Raw genomic sequence first — 12,003 nt, 5'->3', positions numbered from 1 at the left:
TAGACAACCGTGTCATCTGCAAATAGCCTCACGGAGCTACCGATGTTGTCAACTAAGTCATTTATGTATATTGTAAACAATAAAGGTCCTATCACGCTTCCTTGCGGTACTCCCGAAATTACCTCTACATCTGCAGATTTTGAACCGTTAAGAATGACATGTTGTGTTCTTTCTTCTAGGAAATCCTGAATCCAATCACAAACCTGGTCCGATATTCCGTAAGCTCGTATTTTTTTCATTAAACGTAAGTGCGGAACCGTATCAAATGCCTTCCTGAAGTCCAGGAATACGGCATCAATCTGCTCGCCAGTGTCTACGGCACTGTGAATTTCTTGGGCAAATAGGGCGAGCTGAGTTTCACATGATCTCTGTTTGCGGAATCCATGTTGGTTATGATGAAGGAGATTTGTATTATCTAAGAACGTCATAATACGAGAACACAAAACATGTTCCATTATTCTACAACAGATTGACGTAAGCGAAATAGGCCTATAATTATTCGCATCTGATTTATGACCCTTCTTGAAAATGGGAACGACCTGCGCTTTCTTCCAGTCGCTAGGTACTTTACGTTCTTCCAGCGATCTACGATAAATTGCTGATAGAAAGGGGGCAATTCTTTAGCATAATCACTGTAGAATCTTAAGGGTATCTCGTCTGGTCCGGATGCTTTTCCGCTACTAAGTGATAGCAGTTGTTTTCCGGTTCCAGACTGTAGCGCCTAGAACCGCTTGGCGATCCCGGCCGGCCCCGATATTTACATAGGTAATCATATCCTATTATTGCTTCTACTGTCAGATCAGACACGATAAAAAATACTGCCAAAGAAGATGCTCTTGAGATAGAATCTGTATCATTATTCGCTCCTTTACATCAATAATTTTCTCTTTTACAGAGTGTAACGGCTCCTTTGTAACAAGTCCACTTCTTTTCTCCACCAGAACAACTGATAACATCTTCACATAGAACCGAGACATGAATTTCTGAATCGAAACAACAAGGAACAGTTACATTATTCATGAATACGCTAACTATAGGAAACTTGTAGCAATCTACCTCTTCAATCTCTTCAGATAACACTTCTACCGTCTCCCGATAATGTGTATACTTCCCCAGTATTTCCAGTAGCCTGAAACTCGGGAGTCACCTTAGTCATCTCGCGCCAGCTGAGCGTACTTCGAATCTGCTTGGTGGTTAATGATTGTCAGGCTGCTGGGAATTATCATGACACCTTTGTCTGTCACTGATGTGTGGACACCGCCTCCAGGTTCCATGGCTTCTATTGATTCCCACTGAATAAAATGGCAATAGGGTACGAACATCGTTCTACTGTCTCTTCGATTTTATTTATCACTGTGCCGCCGCATATTGCTCCTCCTCCATATATTGTTTCAATCAACCACATCAGCACCATTGCTCAATTCTTGCAATAACTTTTGGAATAACACAACGTCTTGCATGTATCGTCCCGTAATAAACATCCCTCTCTGTAATTTCGTTGTTAAAATAAAAGCTAATTATTATTAACTTTGTGATATTGTAAGGTGCTTCTACATATTGATTTTCCTTTACTATTTCCCGAAAGAACTTAAATGCATTCCGTTCTCTACCATCACTGGAATTTCGTACATAAAGATATTAAGATTGATTCAGTCCAGAATACATCTACATCTACATCTACATCCATACTCCGCAAGCCATCTGACGGTGTGTGGCGGAGGGTACCTTGAATACCTCTATCGGTTCTTGAGTCTGGGTAAGCCGGCCACTGTGGCTGAGCGATTCTAGGCGCTTCAGTCCACAACCGTGCTGCTTCTACACTCGCAGGTTCGAATCCTGCCTCGGGCAAGGATGTGTGTGATCTCCTTAGGTTGGTTAGGTTCAAGTAGTTCTAAGTCTAGGGGAATGATGACCTCAGATGTTAAGTCCCACGGTGCTTAGAGCCAAAGGATGGATGAAACGTCAGTTTAAGAAGTCGTAATATAACGCTGTTAGGAACACCATGTAATACGAGACCGACTTTGTCAACAAATCACGCAACAAGAGGTTGCTCTACAAATACAATCCAGTCAAGGTGGCAAAGTTTTAGGCAAATTCGACGAATTTACCATGGCCGCTGAAAAGATTACATTACGTTCCGAGTAAGAGCCTGATAGAACTCAGCCAGTGGCAGTGAGTGACACAATCTTTCATCTCTCCGTTCTATCTTCTCTATCTCTTCTATCAACACTATGTGGTAAGTATCCCACACTGCTGAGCAGTATTCAAGCAGCGGGCGAGCAAGCGTACTGTAACCTGCTTCCTTAGTTTTCCGATTGCATTTCCTTAGGATTCTTCCAATGAATCTCAGTCTGGCATCTGCTTTACCGACGATCAACTTTATATGATCATTCCATTTTAAATCACTCTTAATGCGTACTCCCAGATAATTTATGGAATTAACTGCTTCCAGTTGCTGCCGTGCTATATTGTAGCTAAATGATAAGGGACCTTTCTTTCTATGTATTCGCAGCACAGTACACTTGTCTACATTGAGATTCGATTGCCATTTCCTGCACCATGCGTCAATTCGCTGCAGATACTCCTGCATTTCAGTACAATTTTCCATTGTTACAACCTCTCGATATACCACAGCATCATCCGCAAAAAGCCTCAGTGAATTTCCCATGTCATCCACAAGGTCATTTATGTATATTGTGAATAGCAACGGTCCTACGACACTCCCCTGCGGCACACCTGAAATCACTCTTACTTCGGAAGACTTTTATCCATTTAGAATGACGTGCTGCGTTCTGTTGTCTAGGAACTCATCAATCAAATCACACAATTGGTCTGATAGTCCATATGCTCTTACTTTGTTCATTAAACGACTGTAGGGAACTGTATCGAACGCCTTGCGGAAGTCAAGAAACACGGCATCTACCTGTGAATCCGTGTCTGTGGCCCTATGAGTCTCGTGGACGAATAGGGCGAGCTGGGTTTCACACGACCGTCCTTTTTGAAACCCATGCTGATTCCTACAGAGTACACCTCTAGTCTCCAGAAAAGTCATTATACTCGAACATAATACGTGTTCCAAAATTCTACAAATGATAGACGTTAGAGATAAAGGTCTATAGTTACACACATCTGTTCGACGTCCCTTCTTGAAAACGGGGATGACCTGTGCTCTTTTCCCATCCTTTGGAACACTACGCTCCAGACCAGAATTCGCGCATTAATGCACTATAATAATCATCAGTGTGACGCAGTCGCTTATCGAGAGTTGCATCCTAGCTCCCACTTCTTCTAAATGACTACACATAAACCTCATTCTAATTACACCACTTCAGGTTGAGGGAAATGTGTTTCAATATTTCGACAGACATACGTGGAGCTGATGCTGCTTGTTAGGGTCTCGACATTGCGAGTACTGATACTAAATGGTTCCAGCACTCTTCCTCATCTACATCTGTGAGCCGGATTCGTTTTGCTAGAGCTCCCTCTACGGGAAAGTTCGTCGGGTTTTCTGATTTCTTCAGACTCTGTTTGCCGAATTTTATTCGCATTAAAAACATCGTCAATATCATTTGAGTCTGCTTGTTACGATTTGTGCCCCATAAATCGTATGAAAGATTGTGTCACTCACTGCCACTGGCTGAGTTCTATCAGGCTCTTACTCGGAACGTAATGTAATCTTTTCAGCGGCCATGGTAAATTCGTCGAATTTGCCTAAAACTTTGCCACCTTGACTGGATTGTATTTGTAGAGCAACCTCTTGTTGCGTGATTTGTTGACAAAGTCGGTCTCGTATTACATGGTGTTCCTAACAGCGTTATATTACGACTTCTTAAACTGACGTTTCATCCATCCTTTGGCTCTAAGCACCGTGGGACTTAACATCTGAGGTCATCATTCCCCTAGACTTAGAACTACTTGAACCTAACCAACCTAAGGAGATCACACACATCCTTGCCCGAGGCAGGATTCGAACCAGCGAGTTGGACTGAAGCGCCTAGAATCGCTCAGCCACAGTGGCCGGCTTACCCATCCTTCAGAGAACTTTTATCGGTTAATACACCTTAAGGTGGCGGCAAATCATTTTCTTTAGCAGAAAAAGGGTTATCAATGTGCTCGCTCATCTCATTTGCATTTTTTCTAACTTCCTTCTGTATCACTTCTGTCGTGACTAGACTTCTGTCTGTTACTTTACCCACCTAATCTTTGATTTTGTTCATCCAATCGTTTGTCAATTGCCTTCTCTTGAGATTGTAATTTTTTGTTCAACAACCTCTCCTGTTCATCCAAATATTTATTAATCTCCTTTAGTTCCTGTTTATTCTCCTCGATCTTGAATAAGTTCCAGGTACCCCTCATCGAATCGTTTGCTAAAATTCTTGCTTACTCTCACCAAATTGTTTAATAATTGATCGTCTCACATTCTGCAAATGTTCCATGAGTGCTTCATTTTGTGTAAGCTTTCGGACATTGATGTTTATATCTGTCTCAACGCTTGTAGGCGATGCGCTACGTGCTGAGCACGACTCGCCGCCTGCACAAAGCTACCCACTTAACGGTAAGCAGACTCAAGCTGGGGAGGTCGCATTGTCTCTTTCTCCTTCGCTAACACCTTATTTCTCTCCTCTCGGAGCTGTCTGCATCTGCCCCTCCATGGCCGCACACATCAACCACCTCTTCTGTCAATTCTCTCGCTCCACTTGTCTCTACTGCTGCCTCGCAATACAAGTTAACCAAACTTGTTGCATTTGACCTCGTTTCAATATTCATACCCAACACGACTGGCTAAAATACAATTCTGTTTGGTACACAAAAAATATCCTGACTTGCTATCCGTAAAATAATCACACGAAAAAGCGCTGAAACAAGTTCCCCACAAATACCATTGTAATAGTAACCCTAATAAACACTGAAACGTTGCCCAAAACCTGACAGTTACAACACTGAGAGCAACCAAAGTGCAGTGCCGTTAATCATAAACAGAAAATAAATATATGAATCCTGAAGAGTAATTAATACATTTATATATCTCTGTCTGCTTTGTCACAGGATCCGAGAAGTCAAGATTGACTCTTACCAGCAGTTGCCATGACACTACATCATCATTGTTCCTGCGTATATTTCTTACTTCTGAAAAATATGAGTGACTACATTTTGCTTTCTCTCGAATCTATCACAGGGTTTTTGGCTGATTCTGGTGATTTAAGGTTGCGTCGATACTGATACGACGAATTCCTTCATAATAAATACAGGGTGAGTCGCCTAACATTACCGCTGGATATATTTCGTAAACCACATCAAATACTGACGAATCGATTCCACAGACTGAACGTGAGGAGAGGGGCTAGTGTAATTGATTAATACAAACCATAAAAAAATGCACGTAAGTACGTTTTTTAACACAAACCTGCGTTTTTTTAAATGGAACCAAAGGGAACGGTGATGGACCTTAGGTATAGAAGAGACTGGAACAGCACATTACGTCCACATGCTAACACCTTTTTATTGGTATTTTTCACTGACGCACATGTACATTACCATGAGGGGTGAGGTACACGTTCGACGGGCGTTTCATGGGACGTGGGGGACGCATAAATTAGCCAGCCCGTTCTCCTGATCTTACACCTATTGACTTCTTTATGTGGAGTACGTTAAAGGAGAATGTGTACCGTGATGTGCCTACAACCCCAGAGGATATGAAACAACTTATTGTGGCAGCCTGCGGCGACATTACACCAGATGTACTGCGGCGTGTACGACATTCATTACGCCAGAGATTGCAATTGTGTGCAGCAAATGATGGCCACCACATTGAACATCTATTGGCCTGACATGTCGGGACACACTCTATTCCACTCCGTAATTGAAATGTGTAATGTACATGTGCGTCAGTGAAAAAGACCAATAAAAAGGTGTTAGCATGTGGGCGTAACGTGCTGTTCCAGTCTCTTCTGTACTTAAGGTCCATCACCGTTCCCTCTGGATCCCTACGTAATTCGGTGCTCTCCGATACACACGATCGAACAGCGGAGGAATGGTACTCAAGCGTCAACTTTAGGTTTCAATATCTCCAGATGTAATTAACATTTTACAATGCAACAAACGGCACTGATTACGTATCTGTTTATATATTCATATGTGCTAACAAAACTAACGGGGTTCCATTTAAAAAAACGTAGGTTTGTGTTAAAAAACATCCTTCCGTGCAATTTTTTATGGTTTGTATTAACCAATTACACTAGCCCCTCTCCTCACGTTCAGTCTGTGGAATCAATTCGTCAGTATTTGATGTGGTTTACGAAATATATCCAGCGGTAACGTTAGGTGACTCACCCTGTATAATCATTAAAGGTGTCACCCAGATTGTTCAGTTGGTTATTATATCTAACGATGATTCCATTAATCTATGTCGCAAGGGATAACACAAAGAGTGGACGGGACACAACAAACAAAAGAAATCAGCTAACTGAGAGCATTTACACCACTATCAGACATAAATACTCCCACATAGAATCTTTACTTGCATTTATTTCTGAATTCACATTACCCTATTACTAAAACTTCAGGATTACGTTTCCTGGTTGTGGGACAGAGGTGTAATTACTATTCTGCACACTTAAGATTGTCATTTAAATATCACTTTAATTTGTCCGTTCATCCCTACTCTTAATTCTGCACAAATTAACATTCATTAAGCTACAATGGCATGATGCACACTGCCTATAATCTCAATGGTCCCTTAATTCAGTGTCCTGAATGGGATTGGGTGTAATGTTACGTTGCTCTTGGGATTAACGTTCTCGTACGACACTCTCATACTCATATAACACATGGACTGAGTGAAAACCACTTTTTTAGCAAATTCTATTCAAAACGACTTTCAACGTCCCTTCTGATTTTGGTGGGAACGACAAAGCAAATTAGTATGCGATCACAGTGTGGAGGGTCAGGTTCTACCCAAGAAGATTCCAATATGCACACTTAATATACAAAAAAGAAATTCATCCTGTTAAATAAGCAACACGAACATTCGCAAAACCTACATTGAATTCCAACAAGAACGATCATATGCAATTTGAAACCAGCCACAACATTTTTCATTAACGTCTTGTCATTGCAAATAAATTTATCCACCATCTTTGATCGTTCTTGGATAGTATCAGATCTTCACATAAAACACACGCAACCCCAACTCTATGTTTCCAGAACAACGATCTAAGTTACCTCATGGCATATGTTCCTCTTCTACACAGTCATCGGTATATCAACAATAAATATATATTTAATCTTCGTTCTCAACTTTTAAGGTTGTAAAATGAATTTGGTAAATCGCAGAAGAGTTTTTCTCACAAATTAAGTCTTGAACTAATAAGGACTCAGGTAGATAGACAAATGGGAATAAAATTTATTTCCAGGACGATGTGAACAGTGTGAACAGGGGCACTGTCATCCTGGAACACCACTTCACCATTTATTGAACACACACTGTTCCATGGGAAGGAAGAGGAAGGAAGAGAAGTGTTTAATGTCCCATCGATATTGAGGTCCTTAGAGAAGGAACACAGGCTTGGAATGTATCAAAGATAGCGAAGGAAAGTAGCCATGCCCAATCCAAGGAACGATTCGGTCATTTGCCAGGAGTGATTTAGGGAAATTATGGAAAACCTAAATCAGGACGGGCAGACAAGGGCTCGGACCGTCTGCCGGCCGAAGTGACCGTGCGGTTCTAGGCGCTGCAGTCTGGAACCGCAAGACCGCTACGGTCGCAGGTAGGAATCCTGCCTCGGGCATGGATGTGTGTGATGTCCTTAGGTTAGTTAAGTTTAACTAGTTCTAAGTTCTAGGAGACTAATGACCTCAGAAGTTGAGTCCCATAGTGCTCAGAGCCTCGGACCGTCTTACACAATACGAGTCTAGTGTGCTAACCACTGGTCACCTTCCTCTGTTTGTACCACAGGATGGAAATGATTAGATAAAAATATCATCGGCAGTAATAGCAGTTAAAAAAAACAGTATGTTTCATGGAATACCACAATATGGCTGCCCAAATCATAACCGCAACACTTCACTCTTGGGATGTAAACACAAGGAGATGTTTGAATAACAGAAGATTGTGATGTCACACAAGATGACTGCAGAAAAACGACGGCGGCGAAAAAAATTTCATCAACTTATGACGTCGTAAGATGACACAAGCGAAACGTTCAGACAAATGGGCATCTTCGAAAACGTTAAAGCGTCATCCTGCTGGAATCATGTTAGCTTAATTAGCACAGAGATGATGGACACAGTGTGATTACAATTCTGACACAGACATTACGATTGCATTTCAGAAAATAAATTATCTTTATGCTTCTCGAATTGTTGTATTAACCCAACCACCAGTCGTACGATCATAAAAAACTGTCCATATATGTGGGAATTGCTATCAGAGGAAGCCAAGCATGGTATTTAAACAAAAAGGAGCAATCAAAACACGATCCAGAATTGCATAGTTCAAGTACGAGTCATATTATTGTCGAAAATCGATCACATACGTATGAACTGGCCTGACATAATGCTATAGCGAAGAAAGACGAATAAACTAAATGTATAACATCAGAGATTTGCTGTTAGAAATGGTGTCGAAAAAGAGCCAAGTAGGTTATTTACAAACAATTACTAGTGGGTTATTTTTCAAGACATATTACGTGACTGACATTACGAAAAGGAAATATGATGATGGAGGACCATGAAGTCACACAAAATGGCGTAAATTATGGCGAACAAGACACGGACTGTGGCACACAATATGGCAAGCAATGATGTAATACAGCTGGTGGAGATGCAGACGCTTTTCCCCACTACTCGGCAATATGTTGCAGACAACTCAATGTAAGTAAGCTGTTTATGTTTTCTTATTGGCAACGTTACGTAGCGCTCTGTATGAAAATCATTGGCTGTGCTATGTGCAGTCTGTGGTTAGTTTGCATTGTTGTCGGCCATTGTAGTGTTGGGCAGCTGGATGTTAACAGCGCGTAGCGTTGCGCAGTTGGAGGTGAGCCGCCAGCAGTGGTGGATGTGGGGAGAGGGATGGCGGAGTTTTGAAATTTGTAATACTGGATATTATGGACTGCTATGTATATTATGATTATTAAGGTAAATACATTGTTTGTTCTCTATTAAAAATCTTTCATTTGCCAACTATGCCTATCAGTAGTTAGTGCCTTCAGTAGTTTGAATCTTTTATTTAGCTGGCAGTAGTGGCGCTCGCTGTATTGCAGTAGTTCGAGTAATGAAGATTTTTGTGAGGTAAGTGATTTGTGAAAGGTATAGGTTAATGTTAGTCAGGGCCATTCCTTTGTAGGGAATTTTGAAAGTCAGATTGCGTTGCGCTAAAAATATTGTGTGTCAGTTTAAGCACAGTCTTGTATAATTTTTCTAAGGGGACGTTTCATATGGCGACCCTGCCAGGATACCTCACTGGAATCTTCTAATTTTTTCTTGTAGTTTGTGCAATTAGTGCAGCCTTTGTTTATTGCTAGTGCGTAATTGTAGAGAGAATTTCCTTTGTAGTTGTAGTTTTTCATTCTTGTACAGTAAAACAGTTCTGGCATGGATGTAGATTTGTACCAAGTATTTCGCAGCTGCGCTTGCAATTAACTAGATATTATTTTCAGTGCTATGTTAATGTGTTCCCCTACTTTTCCTCTTCAAATTGTGTTTTTCTGTGTTGTCGTGTGAAATATTGTGACAATAATGGCGTGTGAAAAATGTAATACTAGGCTACAAAGTAAACTGAGAAATGACAGTGAAGACGAAAGTAGTGTCTTAGCGCCACCGTGTAATGAATTAACTAATGTTCAACATAGTAATTTGGTAATTGTGCATAGGGAAATGGAGCGGGTGGCAAACAATGGCGTAGGCAGTGAAACAATTAGTGAACAGGGAAGCATTATCGATCAATCGCTCGGCAACAGCTCGCCTCAGGAATCCGAAATGATAGGACACAATTTTGCAAATACTGTAGATTCAGGTTTTGCGTCCTCACCATTTTCTCAAATAAGACAAGACACATTTTCCGCTTGTCAAAATGTGAATGTTGCTGGTGCAAATGCACTGCCGAAAAGCGTAGTGGAACAGATTCCAGACACTAATGCATTGTTATAACAATTAATGCAACAAATGGGACAAAATCTTCAAAAGTTAGACACAATGGAACAGAATCTTCAAAAGTTAGACGCAATGGAACAAAATCAGAGACAAACACAGGAAAGGCTTCAAAAGGTAGACACAATGGAACAAAATTTTCGCAAGTTAGACACCACACTTGAACAAACAAGTGAAGATTTAACTACTGAGTTACATAACATTGAATCGAAATGTCAAAAAGTCTGTAATGACGTAAAAACACAAATTTGTGAGCATTTTCCACCTATTTTTTCACGGCATGAAAATGCATTACAGAATCACGAAGCAGCCATAAAAGAACTGCAAACCATTGTTCATGAAAATCATGAGACCTTCTGGGCTAAAATTGACTCAGTTGCATCCACCAATTCGTTTACGCAACTTGCAAAAACTCAGGAAAACTTAAAGGACACAGTAGATTCGATTTCAACACAAATGGACACTCTGGAACTTGGTTCAGAAAAACTCACTGAGGAAATGTGTGCACTATCGGAGAAAGTAGCTGAACTTTCGGATCAGGTCACTAATTTATCTACAAAGGTAGATGATGATCTGAATGACACAAGACCCGTAGCCTTCACTGACACAGAAGAGTATGAACAAATTAGAAAATTCAAACAAAATCAAAATCAAATCAATACACAGTACAAAAGAGAAATCCGGGAAGTACAAGATCAGCTGACACAGGTAATACAAGAATTATGTATTTCAGAGGACACTCGCGCTCCAATACGGGAAGAGGGACATAGAAATACGGAACAGCCTCAAAATAATAACAAAGGGCATTTCGGAAGTTATGAAAGAAATTGGCAATGTGCACCGAATTTTGAGGTGGAACCGCCGACACGACGTAACAATGACCGACATGCGACTCGCCGACATGATGATTTTGACTATAAGCTGTTCATTACTACACGTAAATTCAAAACGTTTAAGAATACTGGCAACGACATTCATCCACAAGCGTGGCTCCATCAATTCTCTCATTGTTTCCCTCCAAACTGGTCATTAGAGCACAGTTTAGAATTTATGTGTGGCTATTTAGAGAATGAACCAGCTGTAAGAATGCGATCGGTCATTCACGATTGTCACAGTGAAGGAGAATTTTATCATGCCTTCCTCTCAGCATATTGGTCTCAAGCTACACAAGACCGAGTAAAACATAGCATCATAATGATGAAACATTTCGAACACTCTGAATTTTCCAGTCTTGTCAAATATTTTGAAGACATGTTGCACAAGAATCAGTACCTGTCAAACCCATACAGCCCCTCAGAACTCATCCACATTTGCTTAATCAAACTGCCTGAACATTTAAGAAATATTATTTTTGCAGGGCGTTGCAAAGACGACATTGAAGCTTTTCAGGGACTCTTACAAGAATTAGAAATTGACACAGACGGTCGCGGGATGCGAAAACAGGTAAACAATCACTACAGGTCCCATCCGTCACAATTCTATGACGACAGAAACAATAACTGGACACGACTAGTCTGTTCTTACATCGCAAATCGTGACCAAAACAGACACCACCCATATGACAACCAATGGCAGAGTAATAATAGTTACAGAGAAAGATCGCATTTCCGTAGTAATGAATATGATAGAGATTACCTTAGAAACAGACAATATGGGAACCAAAACAATTATTATCAAGGGAGACAGAATAACTTCAGACGCAACAGCTCAGCGCGCAGTTATGATTCAGGGAGAAATTCTCCACCACATGACCGACAAGTAAGAAATTATCAAATCTACCGACATGACGACAGGCGAGATAATCATAACGACAGACCTGAATTTCATCAGAACTGGTGGGACTCAAACAGATCAGGG

This window comes from Schistocerca cancellata, chromosome 8 (genome assembly GCF_023864275.1).
Source record: "Schistocerca cancellata isolate TAMUIC-IGC-003103 chromosome 8, iqSchCanc2.1, whole genome shotgun sequence".
NCBI lineage: Eukaryota > Metazoa > Arthropoda > Insecta > Orthoptera > Acrididae > Schistocerca > Schistocerca cancellata.
Note: the sequence above shows the minus strand (reverse complement) of the source record.